Below are 20,516 nucleotides of genomic sequence, written 5' to 3'. Positions count from 1 at the left end.
TGAACAGATGTACAGATCAATTAATAGATGTTTAAAAGCATTTACTCAGTCCCCACAGCAGTTTATGGAAAGTGCATTTAGAAAGCAATCGAGGTTATTGCTATTCTAAAGTGCTTGGGAATCTCAGATGAAAGGCCCTTGTAACTGGAAAGTATTTATAACTCAAGAAGAAACCCTCCACACCCATGTTATATAACACCAACACCATCTCCTGGCATGCCTGACCTGTCAGCCCATGCAGCATGTCTGTTTAAATTACACTGTAAATTCTATAGGGTGGAGACCTTGTTTTTATGGTTTGTAAAGCATCATGAATAACCATGGCACTCTGTAAATAAATAGAAACCACATGAAACAAAGAAAAGATTTATTCAATGGCCATGTCCCCACTGCATCCAGGAATTTGTCCCTTGCTCCAAAGTGCTCAGGGTAAGTGGATGCCATTCTAGGAAAGTGGCCTGTGGGATAGTGTCAGGATCCTCATTCCCCTTTAAAGGGCAGTATGATAATGTTTTCCAGGAATTGTAATCACCCGCAGGGGCAGCCTACAAGAAGAGTCATTGATGTTGCCCTTGTTACCCAAAGAGGAAAGACCAGTGCACAGAAAGATGAAATGATTTGCACAAAGCCACAGAGCAAACCAGAGGTGAAGTGGGATCTTGTCCAAATTCAGTCCTCATCCCAGCCTGTTGTTCATCCCATTTCTGCAACAGAGTAGTAGCAACTATTCCTGAGAAGCTACATCATGGTTAAAATCCAGCAGTCAGGAAGCTGCTATTGAGGTCACCACAATGCCCTCTTCAGATACAAAGCTGGTGACTGGACACCGTATCTGTGTCTGGCTCTGTGAAGGCCTCAAAACACTCCTATCTCCCCAACCTTGCTTCTTCTCACTTTACCTTGCAAATCTAGTTACAGACAGTCTTGGAAATCACATTTTCAGTTTTTTGACCTCTTGTTCTAGAGGGAAAGTAGAATGAAGGTTGATAGAGTCATCCATAGTTATTTACCACAAGCACCAAAGACAAGTTTTATGAGAAAGTGAAAACAAAGGATTTTTTAAAATATAGGCTATGTAGATGCCAATCAGCATCGCCTTGCATTGTTAAGTCTCCATTTGCTTGTGTTTTATACTTCCAACTAGACTGTAAGTCTTTGGAAGGTAAGGACTATGTCTTATGGTTCTTAGTACTTTCCAAAGCACCCTTACATATCGTAGGAGCTGCATAAAATTTGTTGCTTGCTTTTTCATATGCCCAGAGAGGTGTGCAATGATCTTTGGGCCAGTAGGAAAGATACACAAAATAAGATAATTAGGTCAAAGCCTGTTTTAATAGGCTATAGTTTGCCTATAGTACAAAGAGCTATAGGACAAAGACTGACCAACAAAAACTTGGTATTCAAGCGCCAAAAGAGCACGAAGAGAATCAGTGTGTAAGATACAGCCCTGTAAATTTGTTGGAAGAAGCACAGACCTGCTGAGGATAAGTTACTTGGCTTGCTCAGAGGCTGGGGCTAATTTCTCATGTGGTGCAGGTCAGGTTTGAAAGAAGAAAATACAAAAGGCAATAAAGAATATTCAAGAATCATAGCAAGGGAGAAACTGATGACTTCCTGCTTCCTTTCTCTCTTTATGTATAAATTATGACCCCATGGCCTGCCTAGTTCAGAAGGGAGGGGACTGAAGATCTATTTATTTTAGATCTTTCTAAAGGGTTTGCTTTGAGAGTCTAAAATACTTAACTATGCTTTTGCTCAGGGCTTCATTTTATTAGTAGGAGCACTCACAGTAATTGAAGCTTTTAAATTTATGGTGGGGAGATAGTAAGTTGGAGATGAAACAAAAATCACACATTTTTGGATCTTTCATAACATGGGGAAAATCAATCACTGTTCTGGCTAGCAGCTCAGTCACTGGGGACAAAAGTAACAAACCTTCATAGGAACCAACCTGTGGAGGGTGGTGAGAGTAGCGGTGATTTTAATTCTAAAGGGATAATCTCAGAGGAGATGCCATTCATCGAAACTACATGAATTCTGATAATTTGAACATTAGAATAAGAAGATAAAATATTTTATCAATGTCATTAGCATGGTTGTAGGAAAATTTCTTCTTTTGATTCTCATCAAGTATTGTTATGATGGTGTTTATTCAATTAACAAATAGATGATTTATGTAAGGCACTGAGTGCAGTGTCTGGCATATAGTATGTGCTCAATGCATAGAAATTATCATTTAACAAAAATTCCATTCCATAATTTAGAATACACATGAATTCTCTCACCACCATTAGCACATAGTAGTGAGGTTTTACTGTACAAAATGATGTTCTGCGAGTCATTTCCTCATGGTAGGGAGTCTCATGTGGAATAGACAGTAAGTCTAAGTTGTTGGGCTGCACAACCAGACACTACTCAGTCACCTGGCTTCCAGCTCACTCTCTAAACTCTGTGATGAGAATAATTTTTATACTTTCTAACCACCACAGAGTAAAAATTGTAAGCCATCTACTAATAATTTTAGAGAAATATTAATTTGATGTCTAAACTATATATATTTTTCAGGGACATATGTATTGTGTAACCCAAGCTATACACAAATTCTCTTCCCACCATTTGCCCACAGTGGTAAGGTTTTGATGTCCGGATTTATGCGTCCCCACCCTCAGCTCCAGGGAGCTGGGACTGACAGTCTGAGGAAGAGGAAAGGGCATCAGGGAGCCTGGGTTCGGGAGAACCTTCATCTCAAGGCCCAGGCACTGCTACAGGTCATCTTGTGAACCCATGAGCCCCTAGCCCACAGATGACCTCCCTGCCTGTTATTCAATTTTTATAGTTTCCTTTGGGAAAGTCAGGTATTCCTGAGAATGGAGTTAAAATGCAAGTCCCTCTGTAGAGATTGAATTAACTACACTGTGTAGGAATGGGACCCAGAGTGGATGTCTGAATTTGGGATGGATGGGGGAAGAATGAGGGAAAACGGGAGAAAAAGTGGGGCAAGACTGAGGACAGTATCCCTTGGGAGGTAGGTTGGGAGATCCATCCACAGCAGCTTTGCCTGCTCCCCCATTTTCCTGAGACCAGCCTATGCCCACGCTCCTCCAAGCAACAGGCTTAAAATGGGGAAGAGGCTGCCAACTTCTAGCAGCTTACTCTGTAAGTATACATTTAAGGAAGAAGAGAAGTATTTCCTTCTCATCTCACAGAGCAGACTCACCTGAGGCAGCAGAATTCCTTCCCCAGGGGCCAAAAGACCAGATAAAACTCTATCACAAGTTGGATCGTGTCATATGTAACAAGTGTGGTCAGATATGAGCAGTGCCGTCTGTAGAACCTCATGCTCATAGCCAGCCCTCGGTCATGTCCACTTCTGATGCCAACCTACTCTAAAGCAGGTGTCCCGGAGGAGTTGTTAGTCAAGCAGGGAAAACATCTTTGCAATAATGCCTTCCAATGGGAGACACTGAGAGCAGGAGTGGCTTTTAAGATTTTACAATAATCCTTCTCCTGATTCACTGTCTAGACATAGTTAGGTGCACAAAGGGTTAACAGGCCTTGTAGGACTCGGCTGCCAAGTACACTTAATGCTCAGTCCAGCACTCCCGGTTTGTATTCTTGCGCTGCTGGAGTGGCCTGTTCATGGCATCTGGTTCCCTGGCAACAGCTTTCATTGGCTCAATCAAAGCCCTTTCTTCTTAAGAAAGCTCCTACTGAGACGCCCACCACCACCACTAATCACCATCTTAACTCAGGGTTTGGGATGCAGCTGGTATGAAAAATAGCATTTGTGGTTGTGAGAAGATAAAGCCATGGCTGGGTTGAATACACCTGCCTTGTGTGATCCTTGCACTGGTTTTCTACAGGATGGTTGGAAATTACCTGCTTTACCACCGGGACAGAGAGAAAGTCTGAGCCAGAAAGTTTCCCAGAGCTGAAGTTCTTTGTTCGGCAGAAATCCATGAGCCTCTGTGATTCATGACTAGCTGTTTCCTGGGCTGATCTGTGATATAACTATAGGCTCTGTGCTCTGACAAGGGGCATTGCTGAGCTGAGGGAGTTCAAACAACGAAATCCATATTGTGGAAGGCTTGTCCCCAGTCAGCCACAAGCTGGGGAAAGAAGTCTGCCTCCACTATAACCCAGGGAGTCTGACGGTGACTCTGTCCACCCCAAGATGTCTCAGTAGCTTCAGAATAGCAGGAAAAAGTAGCCATTTGTGCAACATTTGGGGGAAAAAACGTTTATTAAATTCTTTAATAAAGATGGGCATTCTTAGAGGAAATTCTTTAGTCTTCTTGAGAGTTGCTTTGAGTTTTCTTGTTTTGTCTAGGGAATATATCAAGTGAAAGTACCGAAGTAGAGATGAGAAAGAAGGCAAGCTGTTCTCACTTTTGTTTTCCCCATATCAATCCATTTAAATCATCTTATCTTGTTAAAAATCAAACCTTATCCCATGCACTTACACTCACTGAAATCTAAATACATAGCAGCATCATTCAGGAACTAAAAATGTTCAAACTTCAAGAATATTTACAAAAGATGTTGACTTTTGGCTGGCCATCCAGCCCTAGTATTTGTGTTTCCCTAACTTTATGGTTTTTCAAGAGAAAACAGTCATCCTGGTCATGGTGCTGAGATGTAACAGGACAGTTCACAATTCAGAGACAGTTAAGGTTTGTGCCTGCTCTGCTTGGGCAAGTGAAGGTCCTCTCCTGCTGCTGTGTGTGGATGAATGGCTCTCTGTATCTGATGCCAGCTTGTCCACAGCTTAGGTGGGCAAGGGCTTTCAGTGGCACTACCTCACATGTTATTAAAATATGTTAAGGAGGGCACTTATCAAAAACATCACACATTTGGGAGCTATTTGGGAACCAGTCTTGTTCTATCTCCTATTAGATGTGTAATGGGAAAATTCCTACCCTCCCAGAATCTCAGTTTTCTCACCTGGAAAATGGGAATAATAGCACCTATCCTGTGGGGCTGTTGCACAAACTAGGAGAAATGATGTGCCAGTGCCCTCACCCCCACAGAATCTGCTTAAATTATTCTGAGCTAGGGCCCTGGTACTATGATTTTTAGGAGTTCTCCAGGTGAGTCTAATGTTCAGCCAGCATTGAGAACCATAGATGAAGCAAATGAAAGGTTATTTTTTAGGCTGAGGAATTCCTTGAATATCAGGGATTCTTGGGGGTGGAGATGAGGAGGTTAATATTTATAGAAACAAAATTCTTTTAATCCTTCCTCAGATCCAAGAGTCACAACAGATTACAATGGAGATGTAACCCAGTACTGTAAAAGAATTCTCTCCCCTTTGAGCCCCTTTCTGAAAAAAATTATTGAGCACCTTCTATATGAATGTTTTGATATAAGATGGTATAATTGGGATACATAAATAGTACAGTCCCTGGGCTCAGGAGGCTCACAGCCTAGCAAGGGAAAATAAGACATGCTCCAATAAGCCTATATGTTACTTGGCATGATTAAATAGTAATACCCTGAGTTGCTTTTCCCCAGGAGGAGCTTGATGGTATGGCACAAAAAATTTCAAGCTACCCTGAAATAAGGGATACATTTTCAGCTTCAGTTCTAAGCAGGAGGTGATTCTTATCCTTCCTAACAGAGGATCGCACACTCTGATTAAAGACCAAGAGAATTAAGACACAGAACACTTGGTGAGAGTGTTAAATTTTATGAAGTACCACACTGCCATCTTCATTAGTTAGCAGAACAGGCAGCAAGCATTGTAGGGCATATTTTAAGGAAGAAAATCACACCTTTTTGTGATTAGTAACAGGGTGGGATGGCTTAAAACAATGTGGAACACTAGGTCTATAGATTCTAGAACCTGCAAGAAGATTCCAAGCTGAACCGCAAATGGTTCTTTGGCCATGCTATTGTAAGCTTTCACTAATCTCTCCGGGTGGAGAGAGAGGAGACTGGTGTCAGAACCCCTTGTATATTCTTTGGAGATAATTCCACATAAGAACATAGGGATGGCAAACAGGTTTTTTATTTGGTACTAAATCCAATCAGTTGGTAGTGGCTTCCTAGAACACTTAATTGAGAATAATTCTGCAGAGTTGTGGCCTAGCAAAAAGGAGTTCCATGGCTGATCAGTTATGTCTCCCATAGGCAATGGAGGGAGAGTGAATTGTGATGCATATACAGATCTTCCTCAACTTACGATGGGGTTAAGTCCCAATAAACTCATTGTAAGTTGAAAATTTTATAAGTTAAAAATGCAACTAACATACCTAACCTGCTGAACATCACCAGTTGGCCCAGCCTACCTTAAACATGCTCAGAACACTTACATAAGCCTAAATCTGGGCCAAATCATCTAACACGAAGCCTATTTTACAATAAAGCATTGAATATCTCAAGCAATTTTATTGAATAATGAAATGGAAGTGAAAAACAGAATGGTTGTATGGGTGGAGAATGGTGGTTGGCATATCAGTTGTTTACCCTCCTGATCATGGTCTGATGGGGAGCTACAGCTCGCTGCTGCCCAGACATCATGAGAGAATATCATACTGCATATCACCAGCCTGGGAAAAGATCAAAATTAAAAATTTTAAGCACACTTTCTGCTGAGTGTACCTTGTTTTCACATCATCATAAAGTTGAAACATTGAAGTTGAACCATTGTAAACTGAACCAGCAAATTGATGACCATTGGTACTGAGCTTTGCCAACTCAATATTTAAACTGTACAGAATTCTTATTACAGAGTTTGCATTTAGTCATTCTTAACAAATCATTTTGGCATCAACCTAAAGTCAAAAGTTGAAGAACTATTCCATTATTATAGTAACCCTAGTTCCTCAAGTTCGAGATGCCATACATTTTTAGATACACTGATAATATAATAACAGGTTTTAAGGGGGAAAAGACTACTATAAATATAACACTTATTTGTACATTCTTTTTCAGTACCTCACTCAATGTTTGAGAAAAACCTCTTCACTTTTTTCTTAAAGTGTTTTTTTGTTTTGTTTTGTTTTTTAGTTTTTTAAGAAAGAGAGAAGAGCAGGGGAGAGGGATGGAGAGGGAGAGAGAGAGAGCCAGAGAGAGTCTTTTTTTTTAATTTTTATTTTACATTTATTCATTTTTTTGAGAGACAGAGTGCGAGCAGGGGAGGCGCAGAGAGAGAGAGAGACACAGAAGCTGAAGCAGGCTCCAGGCTCTGAGCTTACCAGCACAGAGCCTGACACAGGGCTCGAACCCATGAACCATGAGACCATGACCTGAGCCAAAGTTGGATGCTTAACCGACTGAGCCACCTAGGCACCCTGAGAGAGAGTCTTAAGCAGACCCTGTGCTTATTGTAGAGCCTGATGCAAGGCTCAATCCCACAACCCAGGAATCATGACCTGAGCTGAAATTAAGAGTTGGAAGCTTAACCAGCTGAGCCATCCAGACACCCCTGAAAGTTTTACTTTTAAGTAATCTCCACACCCAACATGGGGCTTGAACTCACAACCCTGAGACCAGAGTCACATGCTTTACCAACTGTGCCAGGCACCCCAAGAACAAACCTCTTTCAGATTCAGCCTATGGATTCTTCTGAATCCTTTGTGACCATTGACAGTTGTGCATAGATAGCATCACGAGGATCCTCTGCTTTTTATCACCTAGCCTAGTGATCTTGACTTTCTTAGCAAACGTAGGCTTAGGCAGTCTACTTGTTAGCTATATTGTAGAATACCAGGGTTTCATTTGTATTCCCTATTTGGTTAAATTAATAATTTTGTTCTACTGTTAATTAAATTAACCCTTTCTACAAGGTAAACAGCTTCTTGTGAAAGTTATAAAGAAGGTTCTAAAAAATATTTGGTGCCTGAGAATCATTTTGTGATGAATGAGTTAATCATACCAACTTAACTTTAAAAATTCTGCTATTTCTCCTGAGATGTCTGTCAGTTTTTATTGTATGTAATTACTATGCCCATTGTGTAGACCGGCAATCCTCTTCTAGGGTCCTCTGGAGTGCTTGGCTGTTGTTTTGCTAGAAAACATGAAAGTGTAGTCATGCCTTCAGCAATAAATATTTGCTTCACTTATTGTAAATATGCCGTGCTAAGTCCTCCCGTGGGCAGACAGTAACAGCTCTGTCTCAACTTACTCTCCTGCCAGCAGGTGGCAAATTTCTTTTAACGTAAGTTCTAAGTGGCCTCCCAATTTTAGAAATGTTAAGATGTGAACAAATACGAGTCTGAGACTAGAGGGAATAAAGCAACTGCCTAAATGAGGTAAACTCTGAGTATTCAGGTCAAAATTCAAGTGCCCAGAGTAGGCAAATAAAGTAAGCAGCCTCTACTCCCACTTTGGTCCCCTAATAGAATAGTGGCTTACAGGGGTTAGTTGTATCTGGGTGGGCCGCATATATCACTCACAATATAAAATAGAAAGTATTGCAAGAAAGTAACAGAAGGTAGAAAGTATTAGGTTGTGTAAGAGAAGGATGGAGCAAATGCTGTGGGAATCCAGAGGAATAGAATACTTCTGCTTGTATAAATCAGGGCAGAGGAGCGGGTGGCATTCAAGTGGACATTGAAGAAATAGGTGCTGAATGAGGCCCTGTGGAGAGAAGAGGCAGACCATGGTGACCATGAAAAAGTACCTCTCAGATCTCCAACTGTGCACAGCATAATTGACTGAGGGCCCCAGTTGCCTGCTCTGAAATCCATCACTGCAGTTGTCCTGCTTCCAAGCTTCCCACAGGCTGCTCCTAGCTGATGACTGAGTATGACAGCAATACTGTAGCGGGTGGGCTTGTTCTTGGGAGACACTGCAGATGGGAGACTCCTCCGGTGGGTAACTTTGTCTCAAGGACTCCCTGGCTGCCTTGCCGAACTTTTTTTTTTTTTTTTCCAGATAGGCTCTATGCCCAACATGGGGCTTGAACTTATGATCTCTAGATCGAGAGTCGCATGCTTTATCAACTTAGCCAGCCAGACGCCCCCGCCTTGCCAAACCTTTAAAGAATATTTTAGGACTGGGGTGCCTGGGTGGCTCAGTTGGTTAAGTGTCCAACTTAGGGTCAGGTCATGATCTCACAGTTTGTGAGTTCGAGCCCTGCATCGAGCTCTCTGCTCTTAGCACAGAGCCTGCTTCAGATCCTCTGTCCTCCCCCCTCCCTTTCGCTGCCCTTTCCCCCCCCACTCTCTCAAAAATAAACATTAAAAAAAAAAAGAATTTCTTAAAACTGCAAAACAGTCTAAGATACTTCCATCTTAACTTTCCTCCTTTACCCCTCTCCTTCACAAGGTCAGACCTGTCCCCAGTCTGACATTTCTCCTGGCTCCCTCCCCATTTTCCCTCACAGGTGTTTTTCCTAATAAATCTCTTGCACATCTAATCCTGTCTTCGTGTCTGCTTCTTGGAGGACTTGGACCCAGTCCTTCTGGAGGTGCCAGGTAGGTGTCCTCAATGCATTTCAGATCTACTCTTTCATTTGCTTTATTTCCCACCTCTTTCCCAGTTACCACTATGCTTTAGAAGTTGGCACTATCAGATATTCTCCACGATAAGAGACATTTTAGGCAGTAAAAATCAGGAAAATCCTGTGGAGAAGAGGAAGAAGACCTAGAAGATTATTAGAAAGACATCCTAATTATTTTCTTATTCTAATTATTTCTTTAAACATTTATTTTTTTAAACAGAAAGGTGTGTTTTATTGGTCGGGACTCTTTTGGTTACAAAGGACAGAAACCCAATGCAAATTAGATTAAGCAAAAAGGGTTAACTAGTATGATGGTGATGACATTGAGCTACATCTCAGGAACAAGCAGAATCAGGGACCTGAATGGTACTGGGATGCTACTCTGCCTTTCATTTCTGAAGCCAGTGAGATGGCATTTAATGGCTCTTGGACTTTACATCCCACAGCCCAGAGACCCAGAGAGAGACTGACTTCTTCTTTAGCTCCAGTTCTAATTCCTTGGGAAAAGCTCAATGTGACCCAGTGTGGGTCAGATGCCTACCTTCAAATGATTAACTATGTTCAGGGGGACTGGATCAGGGAAAGGGCCATGATTAGTGCTATACCAACATGGTGGGGTTGCATGCTGGATGTTCTTAGAAGAAGGGAGGAGAGTTGCCATTATGATCATGTATAGAGAGTTGGTCATCTGTTAGGTCTTCAGGGTCAAACCAGGATTTGAAATCCCCACTTCCTCTTTCAGGACCTCTCTTCTCTACCTTCTTTCTTTTTAAAAAAAAAATTTTATTGAAAAATTTTTTTTCTAATCTTTATTTATTTTTGCGAGAGAGAGAGACAGAGCACAAGCAGGCAAGGGAGACACAGAATCCTAAGCAGGCTCCTGGCTCTGAGCTGTCAGCACAGAGCCCGATGTGGGGCTTGAACTCATGAGCTGTGAGATCATGACCTGAGCCAAAGTCGGACATTTAACCAACAGAGCCACCCAGGGGTCTCTACCTTCTTTCTGACCAAAACGCCCTATAAAGAAAACATCAATTTACTAGCACTTAAAGTAGTGAGAGACTTCAAAATGCATTCTGCTTTCAAATGAGTTATGGATTATTTTTATTTTGCACCTAATTAATTTCCTATGGAATGTACTCATTTCTAGCAGGCAACTGACAAAACTGCTTTTGGGAATTTGGGAGCTCTGGGAGGAGAAAGATCTAGTACTCCTCTCTCCCCCTTCATTGCAGCTCTTTTGCGGCTGACAATGTCAGAATGTTAATGCTGTCTACAAATCCTGACTGTTGGCTCCTGAAGTCACAGCCTTTGGCACCCTTTGTGCTTTTTAGTGCTTTGGACATAGGGAAGGTAAGATTTCGGAAATGCGCTCTATTATCTTGATGGCCCAGCTCAAAACTGGGCTCCTTATCCAGCCCCCTGGCATAGCCATGATGATTGCTGCCTGGTGAGGCTGCCTTTGAAAGTTGGCGTTTTGTTGGGACGAATTCAAGCCCCAATGGCAGACTTGGGTTGCATTGGAAAGTAGATTCCAAAGCCGCCCCTGGAATGTGAACTTTTCCTGGAAACTTTCCATGCTGCCTCTTAGAGAACAGCAGGCATCAACGTATTCACACCAGGAGTCAATTAAAGAAACCCAAATTATTGCCATTCCAATAAACAATGATCTCTCTTCCTTTTCAAATAAACTTATTAGGATGGCCTAAAAGCCAGGTCTAATTACAGGATCAGATAGCATAAATCTGATTAGAAGCTTTTCGTCTACTTTAATTAATTTTCTCCTGCAATCAGAGCTATTTTTAGCAAATTTAAATATGTATTTAAACAACTTTCATGTATACTTTTTCTAAAACCTACTGGGGTTCTCTTTCATTCATTCTTCCTCCTTTTTGATGAGGCATAAATGTTCTTAGGACACAGTATTCTGAGAGGCAAAGTTTGGAGACTACCATGCCTTTACTGCCTGTAATATAAATACATGTATCCCGGATACACATAGATCATGTATCATAGGTTGGGGGTCATTTAAGATAGTGCTGAGTAACTGGTAAATATTTGATTTACTGGAGAGAAAAGGGGAGGAAGCAAAATGGTGAGAATATTAGCAGTAGAAAATAATTTCACCTTTCAAACTTGTGTCTCAAATAGGACCTTCCAAAGGCAACCATTCTTACAAATTATCCTTCTCTTGCTCCTCCACTCCCCCAGTCCCCCGCCACACCAAACACAATTTCCTCTTCCCAAGGTACATCTCTATCTATCCAAAAGTTGCAAGATCTGCAATCTAAATGATTTAAATACTGATCTTATAGGTAGTAGAATGTACGTCATTTACCCTTACTTAGCACAGTGCCTGGTACATAATAGGAAGGAGGGAGGGAGATGGAGAGGGAGGAGGGATGGAAGAAGAGAAAATTCTCATACTCTATCGTTAGGATTCAACAATCTCTTTGCAAGTTCATCTTTATGGTTAATAAGTCTGACTGGTGCAATTTGGTGAAATGGTATTTGACCAAATGCAGAGCACTGGCTAATGTCATCTGTCAGGTACCCTTAGTATGTGTGCATGAGGAGTGGGTAATTGTGGGAGAACTCTTTTTCCTTTGTAGTGGGATTTCTTAAGGGTCTGAGTTAAGATTCTATGTCATCTTCATGTTGATGAAAATTACTGCTGTCGTTTTAGGTTTTTCTCAGTTCATTCTGTCCTTGTCAATTCTGATGATGAAAAAAGCTCCCTTGAGATTTTTTTAAAACAAATTTCCATAGAACTCAAGCAATTCCTTTCTTTCCCCCCCTCCCCCCCCTTTTTTTGGGAGGCTAGAAAATGTTAGTCTGAAACATTTAAGTTTGACTACAATTTGCTAATTGTAGAAATTACTCTTTTCTTTTTGTTACTTTTAATAAGTTCTAAAACCAATGTCTTTGAAACCAGTGATCATCATGTTTTTCTCCTTTTTCAAATTGGCCAAGAACAGCAGAAATAAAGGGGGAAGTTCTATGAAATCATTCCTAAGAAGTAATTAAAAAATCACAACCACCGAACATGAAATAAGATTTATTTTCTTGTTGATATATTTGAATAATTCACATTGAAATTAACACACACAGGAAAGGAAGAATTCCCTAAAGATTATTGCTTTAATATGTATGCACAAAGAGATTTGGGCCTGTTAGTAAAGGATGGGGACTTTGATCAAATGTAGTCAAATGGTCTGTTTGTGCTGTTCAAGGGGAGGCGATAGGGTCCACTTATCAGGGTCCTCTATACCAGCCATCAGGAGACCTCATACACTGTCTGCCTTAGAGAAAGAACCCAATTTGGCCAAACAGTAAATAAAAAAGAGGACTCACCACTGTCTGGGCCACTGCTGGCTGGGCTGAAGTTTGATAAAGTCTAATAATATCTCATGTTTACAAAGCAACATTTTCCTGAGGGCAAAGTGCTTTACCAACATTATCTCATTAACCTGTCCTTTGACCCTAAAAGCAACCTTATTTTAGTGGTATGGGTGTGAATGGAAGACAGAAGGAATAAAAGAATTAAATGAATTCCATTAAATTAATGGAATTCAGGTCCCTACATTTCCAGGCCAGGTCGCTCTCCTGTGGTCCATTATGACTCTTAGACGAGCCATCTGAGCCCATTCCAAGTAATGGGAACCTCTTGATTTGGGATGACCTAATTTATTAGATTGTTTTTAACATTTATTCATTTTTGAGAGCGAGAGAGACAGAGCATGAGTGGGGGAGGGGCAGAGAGAGTGGGAGACACAGAATCTGAAGCAGGCTCCAGGCTCTGAGCTGTTAGCACAGAGCCTAATGTGGGGCTTGAACCCACAAATGGGGAAATCATGACCTGAGCTGAAGTCAGACGCTTAACCGACTGAGCCACCCAGACACCCCATGGCATGGCGTAAACAGGGAACTTGCCTTTCTGTTTTCCATGTGTCCAAAAAATTGGTGAAAATTCCTAAACATTCTACCTGTATCTTCTAATTTAGGAATTCTCAAATCTTGGTTCAATGAGTGTGGGGAGGTAGGAGGAAATTGCCTGAAGTCTTGGGCATATATGAATGCACTTGCATTTTTCTGGGGACTCAGCCCATAGTTTCCATCAGATTTTCAAAAGGATCTGTGATTCCTTGAACTCTGGGTTCTTAGTTTTGTTCTCTAGCTATAGCAAGGTATTGTAGCCAGTCTAGAGAAAGACTAGTATTTTGGAGTTCCAACTATGCATTCAGCTCTAATCTAGTTATAGGGTCATGGGGCAATGGGAATAGATTTTGGCTGATAACATACAAATTATATCTCTAAGGGTGCTAATACATTATTTGGCTCCGAATAATTTTCCAGATGTGATCCATTCATTTATTCTTGTATTTATTTATCCAACAGACTTATTCACTGAGTATACTATTTTCCTAGGGTTGGTGTAACAAATTACCACACACAAGGTGGCTTAAAACAACAGAAATTTATTCTCTCTCAGTTCTGGAGGCTAGAAGTTTCAAAAAAGGTACCAATAATACCATGCTTTTTTTGAAGTTTCTAGAGGAAGACACTTCCTTGCCTCCTCTAGCTTCTGGTGGTTGCCAGCAATCCGTGGATGTCCTTGCTTTGTAGACACACCAGGCCAATTTCTGCCTCTGTCATCACATGGCATTCTCCTGGAGTGCCTTTCTATCTCTTCTTGTAAGGACAACAATCATATTGGATTAAAAGCCCACCCTATTCTCATATGACCTCATTTTAACTTAATTAACTACATCTGCAATAACCCTATTTCCAAATAAGTTTGCATTCTGAGGTTCTGGGAAGGACATGAACTTTGGGTGGATACTATCAACACAATACACTGAGCATCTGCAGGTACTAGATATTGTGCTGGGCACTAGAAGGTAAATATAAGAAAAATCACTGCCTAGGCATAATAATACTTAATGCTCTTTTTTAATTTAATTTAATTTTTATTTATTTATTTAGTCCAGTAATGTTCCTTCTTTTTTTTTTATGTTTTTTTTTTTTTGTTTGTTTATTTTTGACAGAGAGAGAGAGAGACAGAGCATGACTGGGGGAGGGGCAGAGAGAGAGGGAGACACAGAATCTGAAGCAGGCTCCAGGCGCTGAGCTGTCAGCACAGAGCCCCACACGGGGCTTGACTGACCGTGAGATCATGACCTGAGCCGAAGTCAGACGCTCAACTGACTGAGCCACCTCAGTCAGCCTTGGTGGCTCCCCCAGTAATGTTCTTTCTTGTTGGGATTCCTTTAGTTGTCCCAGGGTGGTGTAGGAATGTCCCAGGGTGATTATGGAGGTATCTAGGCCTTCACTTTGATTTTCTTCTGAGCCCACATTCCTGTCTATTTTTGCAGGGAGCAAGAGAGCTGGAGTTCATCCAGTACAGAGCTTGATTAACTTTCTGTGGTCAAAATAGCTACAAATTCTCTCTTTCCTCAAAAAATGAATTTGTGACATGGGTATGTACGGCAAATGTGAACAGATCAACATTACCAGAGTACTCTCTGCAAAGCGGGAATGTTGGGAGATGAGCTGAAGAGGTAGGCAGAAGTCATGGAAGGACTTGCATGCTTTGCTTATGGTCTTAAGTGAGGAAGAGACAGTCATAGTTACATGTACTATGATTTCTTCTGGCACAGGGTGGAGATGAATTGGAGGAGGGACCAAAATGCAGGTAGGGAGACCAGTTAGGGGGCTATTACCATGATCTAAGCAAGAAATGGTAGTCATGGGGAAGAACTAGAATCCAAGTTAATTGGCCAACTGGAGGGGTTAAGGGAGAGGACAGAGCCAAGGATAAATTGCAGTTGCTGGCTGAGGAAACTATATAGCACCAGCTGTTGGATCTCAAACCACTGACCTTGTCTTAGGGGTCCACGATGCTTCTTAAGTGCCCAGAGTCTGTTGGGCTGTAGGGGAAGGCTGACAACTCCAGGGGAGCATGATTTCACTTGTAATCACCCTCTGTTCTCTGAGGCAAGTCCCATAGAGGGAGCTACAATAACTGGCTCTCTGACAGAGAGATGCCTGCTTTGCTTATTCTAACAGCAGTGTTGGTGGGTGGACTTTTAAACATTCCAGGATGCCTTGGTTGGGAAAAGGGACATCTCAAGCTGGGAGGTGACAGCCTAGGTTGGCTGTGAGACATTCTTTTGTCCCTTGACCATTTTAGCACTATGCACTCAACAAGTGAGCTGAAGTTATTTCCCCAAACCAGAATAACACTGGTGACTTTTTCATGCTTGGAGGGAGCAATTAACTCATCTTTTCCAAACAACTCTCAAACTTCTTAGAGAATCTGTCATTATTTCTCAAATTTCTCATCTTCAGGGAGAGTTTGGAGACTGGACACAAGGTGAACACTTGAGGAGTACATTAAATGGGTCATCTGGACTTGGATATTGTAATTCTTGAGTCACTTTGCCCCGGTGGGGGGCTCTTATTGGGCTCCCCTGCAACCCCTTTTATGTAAGAACACAATGAGGTGAGCTAAATCAAACCCACTTTGGCTCCTCAAGTGTATAAGCTTCCCCACTGGTGACCATGATCCTCCTGTGATACCTCTCGTGTGGGATGAAGTCATTAAACATAGATCATGGAAAAGCAGGGTCTAATTCCCTGCTAATAAGTAACACATGATTTGGAATAAATGTATTTCACAATCCCAAGAGAAGTTAATCACAGTTTTAGTGATATTTCAAAGAAACAGTTGATTCTATGGATACCCACAATTCAGCACTCAGGGTTGGGGGGAAAAAAGCAGAAAGCAGAAAGAGAAAAATGCATACAGTGTAGAAATAAAGGGATCTTTGGCAAGTTACTTAACTTCCCTATATCTCAGCTTTAGGGAAATGGGAATAATAGTATCTATCTCCGAGAGTTTGGAGAGAATCAGATAAGAAGTGCACAGTGCTTAGTACACTCTACATATGTGCCTGGTGCATCAAAACCCTCAATGTTACCATTTATTATAACTCTGGGATACAGGAAATGAGAATAACAATAGAAAGTCAACTAATATTTGTAGAAGGAATGACTGAATCAAGGTGTCAGGGGCTCAGAAGCAGTGCTGTGTTCAGAATTTTCTCTTGCTATCTTGCTCTCTCTCTTTCTTTGCTGGGTTTTCCCTTTGATCTTTTTCTTTTTTCTTTCTCCTTTTTTTTTTTTTTTTAAATGCATTCCATCTTTGTGTTTCCTTTTTCTTGGTTCAGAGTGACAGGTAAGAAAGATCTCTGGGTTAAAAGAAGTGTCCCCAAGGAGAATGAAGCTAGCTAGCTCCATTCTAATTTTTCTTGAAGTCTGATACTATGCAAAAGGCTAACCCTTTCTTTCATTTTTTAAATCAAGTGTCCAGGACAGGAGAGTAAGAGACACAATAATTTTACCTCTATACATGCTGTAAGTGCCTTGGAGGTAGAAACTGTTGAGTATTTATTTTTTTATTTAAAGAGCAGTTATTTTTGTTTGTTTGTTTGTTTAAGGTAATGTCTGTGTCCAATGTGGGGATTGAACTCAAGACCCTGAGATCAAAAGTTGCATTCTCTACCAACTGAGCCAACGAGGTGCCCCAAAACTTGAGTATTTCCATTCATAAGCAGAGCCCAAACCTGGTGTGTTCTGACAAACAGAAAATTGTGTTTTTTTAATTTAAAAATAAGAAAAGGCAGTTGAGACAGCATTCTGATTGGACGGCAAAGACTGCATTTAGATTTTTTTCGGTAGCCACTTGAACTGCTTGGACAGATTTGGGGAATCCTGAGAGACAAACACGGAGCAGTTATAAATATATAATAGTGGTGGCGTGAACTGAAAGGAGACTTAAGTTATCTGAAGTAAACATTTTGTACAACTTGTGGACCAAAAGCCACTTAATGAATAGAGGAATTGTCGGTCGCCTTTCTCTCATCAGAGATGAACTAACGGAATTTCCTTGCTGTTCCATTTAACTCTTACAGTGAAATAGATTCCCACCTTAAATAAAGTAAGAATCCACTTTTATAGGGGGAGATCCCCTAAGCAGGACCTGAATGGAGAACTTGAAAGTTTATTTTTTAACCTTCTTTTTTGTCACTCACTTGTACTAACAGTAAAATGAAACTTCCTTGTGACTTGAGAGGATGGTTTGGTTTGAAACATTTGTTCTCATTTTCTGGGGTTCCTTTGACTTTATCAAGCCATTTGGCTTTTCAGGAATGCTACAGGGAGCACTGGCAAATGCATGCTATGCTAGAAGCTGAGAGCACTGCAGGCCAAGTATTACAGCATTGACTGACTTTCCCCTAAAAAAGTGTGCTATTTACAAATTTAATTCCTTGGAAATGCTAAGTGCAAATGGTGATGAAAATGGCAACAAATCATCCTTAGAATGAATTCTGCTAAAAATTAAATAGTTTCCTTTTAGGCTGGTATGTGTCTTTGTGCAAGGGTGTCAAGTGCATCCATTTAACATCTATGTCAAGCCTCATGGAATGAAACCCAGAAGTTAACAATGGGATATGCAGCTATAACTATGGTATTTCAATGTTAATTGTGAAGGATAGAGAAAGAGAGAGACAAAGAGGGGAGATGTACATGTGAGATACAGTTTTTTAAAAACAAATTAAATGAAAAAAGATCTTACCTTAACATTTAGGTTTTTTTCTCCTTAAGTCTGCCTTCCTTTAGATCATCAAAGACCAGTCTGAACCGTCTCATACACACAAGACCCCTTTTATTTAAAATAGTCTGCATACACACATACGCACACACACCACTGCAGCCGCCACCACCACCACCAACCTTTCATTTCTTTTATGAAAGAAATCCATAATTTCTAAGCAACGTAAAGCTCACCTAGGCCCATAAACTAAAGAATGGACTCTATATCCCCATCATATCTAACTCACAGGCCTTAATTAGCAGATTAGCAAACAGTTGTACTGGCAAAACCTTTTGAGTTGCTTATTTACCTGTTTCTGCTATAAAGTCTCCTGTGATTGGACCCTTCCCTCTTTTGGAAATCCAGTTATCTTGCTGGCAAATGTTGCAAGCCTGCAAAAACGCATCAGGAGAGAGGCAATGTTTCACTTCTTTCTCTGCAAACGCACTGGATTTGCTGTTGTTGTTGGAACTTGTGAAATTATCTCTTGAGGGTTTTTGTTTGCTTTTTGTTTTTTTAAAAGAACAACAACAAAAAGAGTGTTGCCTTCAAAATTCACAGTTCCTGGAGCCAGTGGTAGAAAGAAGAGAAACTTAACTGTGTTCTCTGGAATTGTTTTCACTCTCCCCAAAATCATTTCCTGTTTGTTAAAGAGCACTCCAATGGGAGGTAGACCTAAATTATTCCCCATTCCATAACCTTAAGGGCCATCTAAATTCTCTGTGCCTCAGTTGTTCCTTCTGTAAAGTGTGGATAATAAAAGGGTATTTAGAATGGGGTGCTTGAACACGCTCTCTTTTGAGCTCATGTTCAATGCTAATGCTCAGGTTGATTCCAGAATTCCATATTAAGAGTCTGTAAAATGAGAATGAGAGTAATTTCCACCTTATAATGTATGGATTAAGTGAGTTGATCTAAGGGCTTAACACAGAACTTGCCCATTGTAAGCACTCATTAAAGGATAGCTATCATCTTATCATTTCATTATGATAATACTGCTATGGTATATATGATAATAATACTGTGAAGATTCTTGTGATTCTTCCAATAGACCTTTAGAAAGAGGGTTTCCATGCTGCTAAGGTTTGTTGTTCTCATGCTCTTGTTCAGTGGGCTCTTGGTTTATAAGCAGCATGAACCTTCTCACTAAGCCTGTGTCCTGATCCTCAGGCTAGAATGAGCAAGGGCAGAAGCCATAGCAATGGAGGAAATCTCTGGAGGGACTCTTAGTCCAACCTTCCAAATGGTTCCTGGTGATATCTGGGAAGTACTTCTCAGGCTCATTCTTCATGCCAGGCCCTTGAACCCCAATGTAGAAGCATATGCAAGAACAGGGAGCATCCAGCCTTCTAGAATTCAAACAGCATTTATGAGTCTTCTGCTTCTCACTTAAAAAACAAAAATAAAACCCCTAAATTTTCTGGGGACTAGCACTGAAAATGCCCTCCTTAATTCCATTCAGTCCTGATGTGAAATATTTTCTTCACTTATTCTTTCTTCAATTCTGGGTTAAATTAAAAAGAATAATAGAGAATGGAAGACATTAAGGCCTCAGTAAATATTTATAGCATGGTGATTAGGGGCACAAGCTATAGCCAATTTGCTGGTCTGTGGCTCACCTTTCAGAGCCCAAGTTTCCTTGTATGTAAAATGAGGAATAATTATACCTACCTCCTAGGATTGTTGTGAAGAATAAATGAAATAATTATATATTAATAACAATAGTGCTGACGTGTACTGACCTCTGTTAGATGCCAAGTACTATGGTTAAGACTTTGTGTAGATTAAAACTACCATACTATATCATACTCAGACCTTAGCATAATGTCAATGCTTAATAAATGTTAGCAGTTATAAAGGTAATGATCATTAACACAGTAAGAAGGGCCAATCTTCACTGTTGTTGGCAACATATTTGTACAGTCACGCTCCCTTTCACAAAGCTGGTCCAAATCACTTGTCACTCCCCTCTCCCTCTTAGGTCTCTCTCCCGCTGGCCATACCACATCTTCAAAGCATACTGCTTTGTGGAAAAGATGGCCAGAGTCAGAATCTTTGGGAGACCTGGGTGGAACTTTCAGTGTGGCCTGGCCTGTGATTACTCATGACACTGAACAGGCTGTGTTTAGCCTCACTGATTTCCCATCTTCAGAATGTGATCAAGATACTGCTACTCAAAAAAATAAAAGTAAAATAAAGATACTGCTCCTCATTTGTTGTTAGTACTTTAGGATCATGGAGAGAAAGATAATCTGTAACACAAAAGATGGTGTTTTGGTTCAATCTCCATTTGAGAGGCTGGTATGGGAAATAAGTGAGGTGAGGAGTGTGTGCTGACCTCTGGCAAAGGTTCAACAAAGGACAACGCCTTCCATAAGTCAGTGTGCTATACCCAAGACCTAACACAGC

This window comes from Acinonyx jubatus, chromosome C1 (assembly GCF_027475565.1).
Source record: "Acinonyx jubatus isolate Ajub_Pintada_27869175 chromosome C1, VMU_Ajub_asm_v1.0, whole genome shotgun sequence".
NCBI lineage: Eukaryota > Metazoa > Chordata > Mammalia > Carnivora > Felidae > Acinonyx > Acinonyx jubatus.
This window is presented reverse-complemented; position numbering follows the sequence as displayed.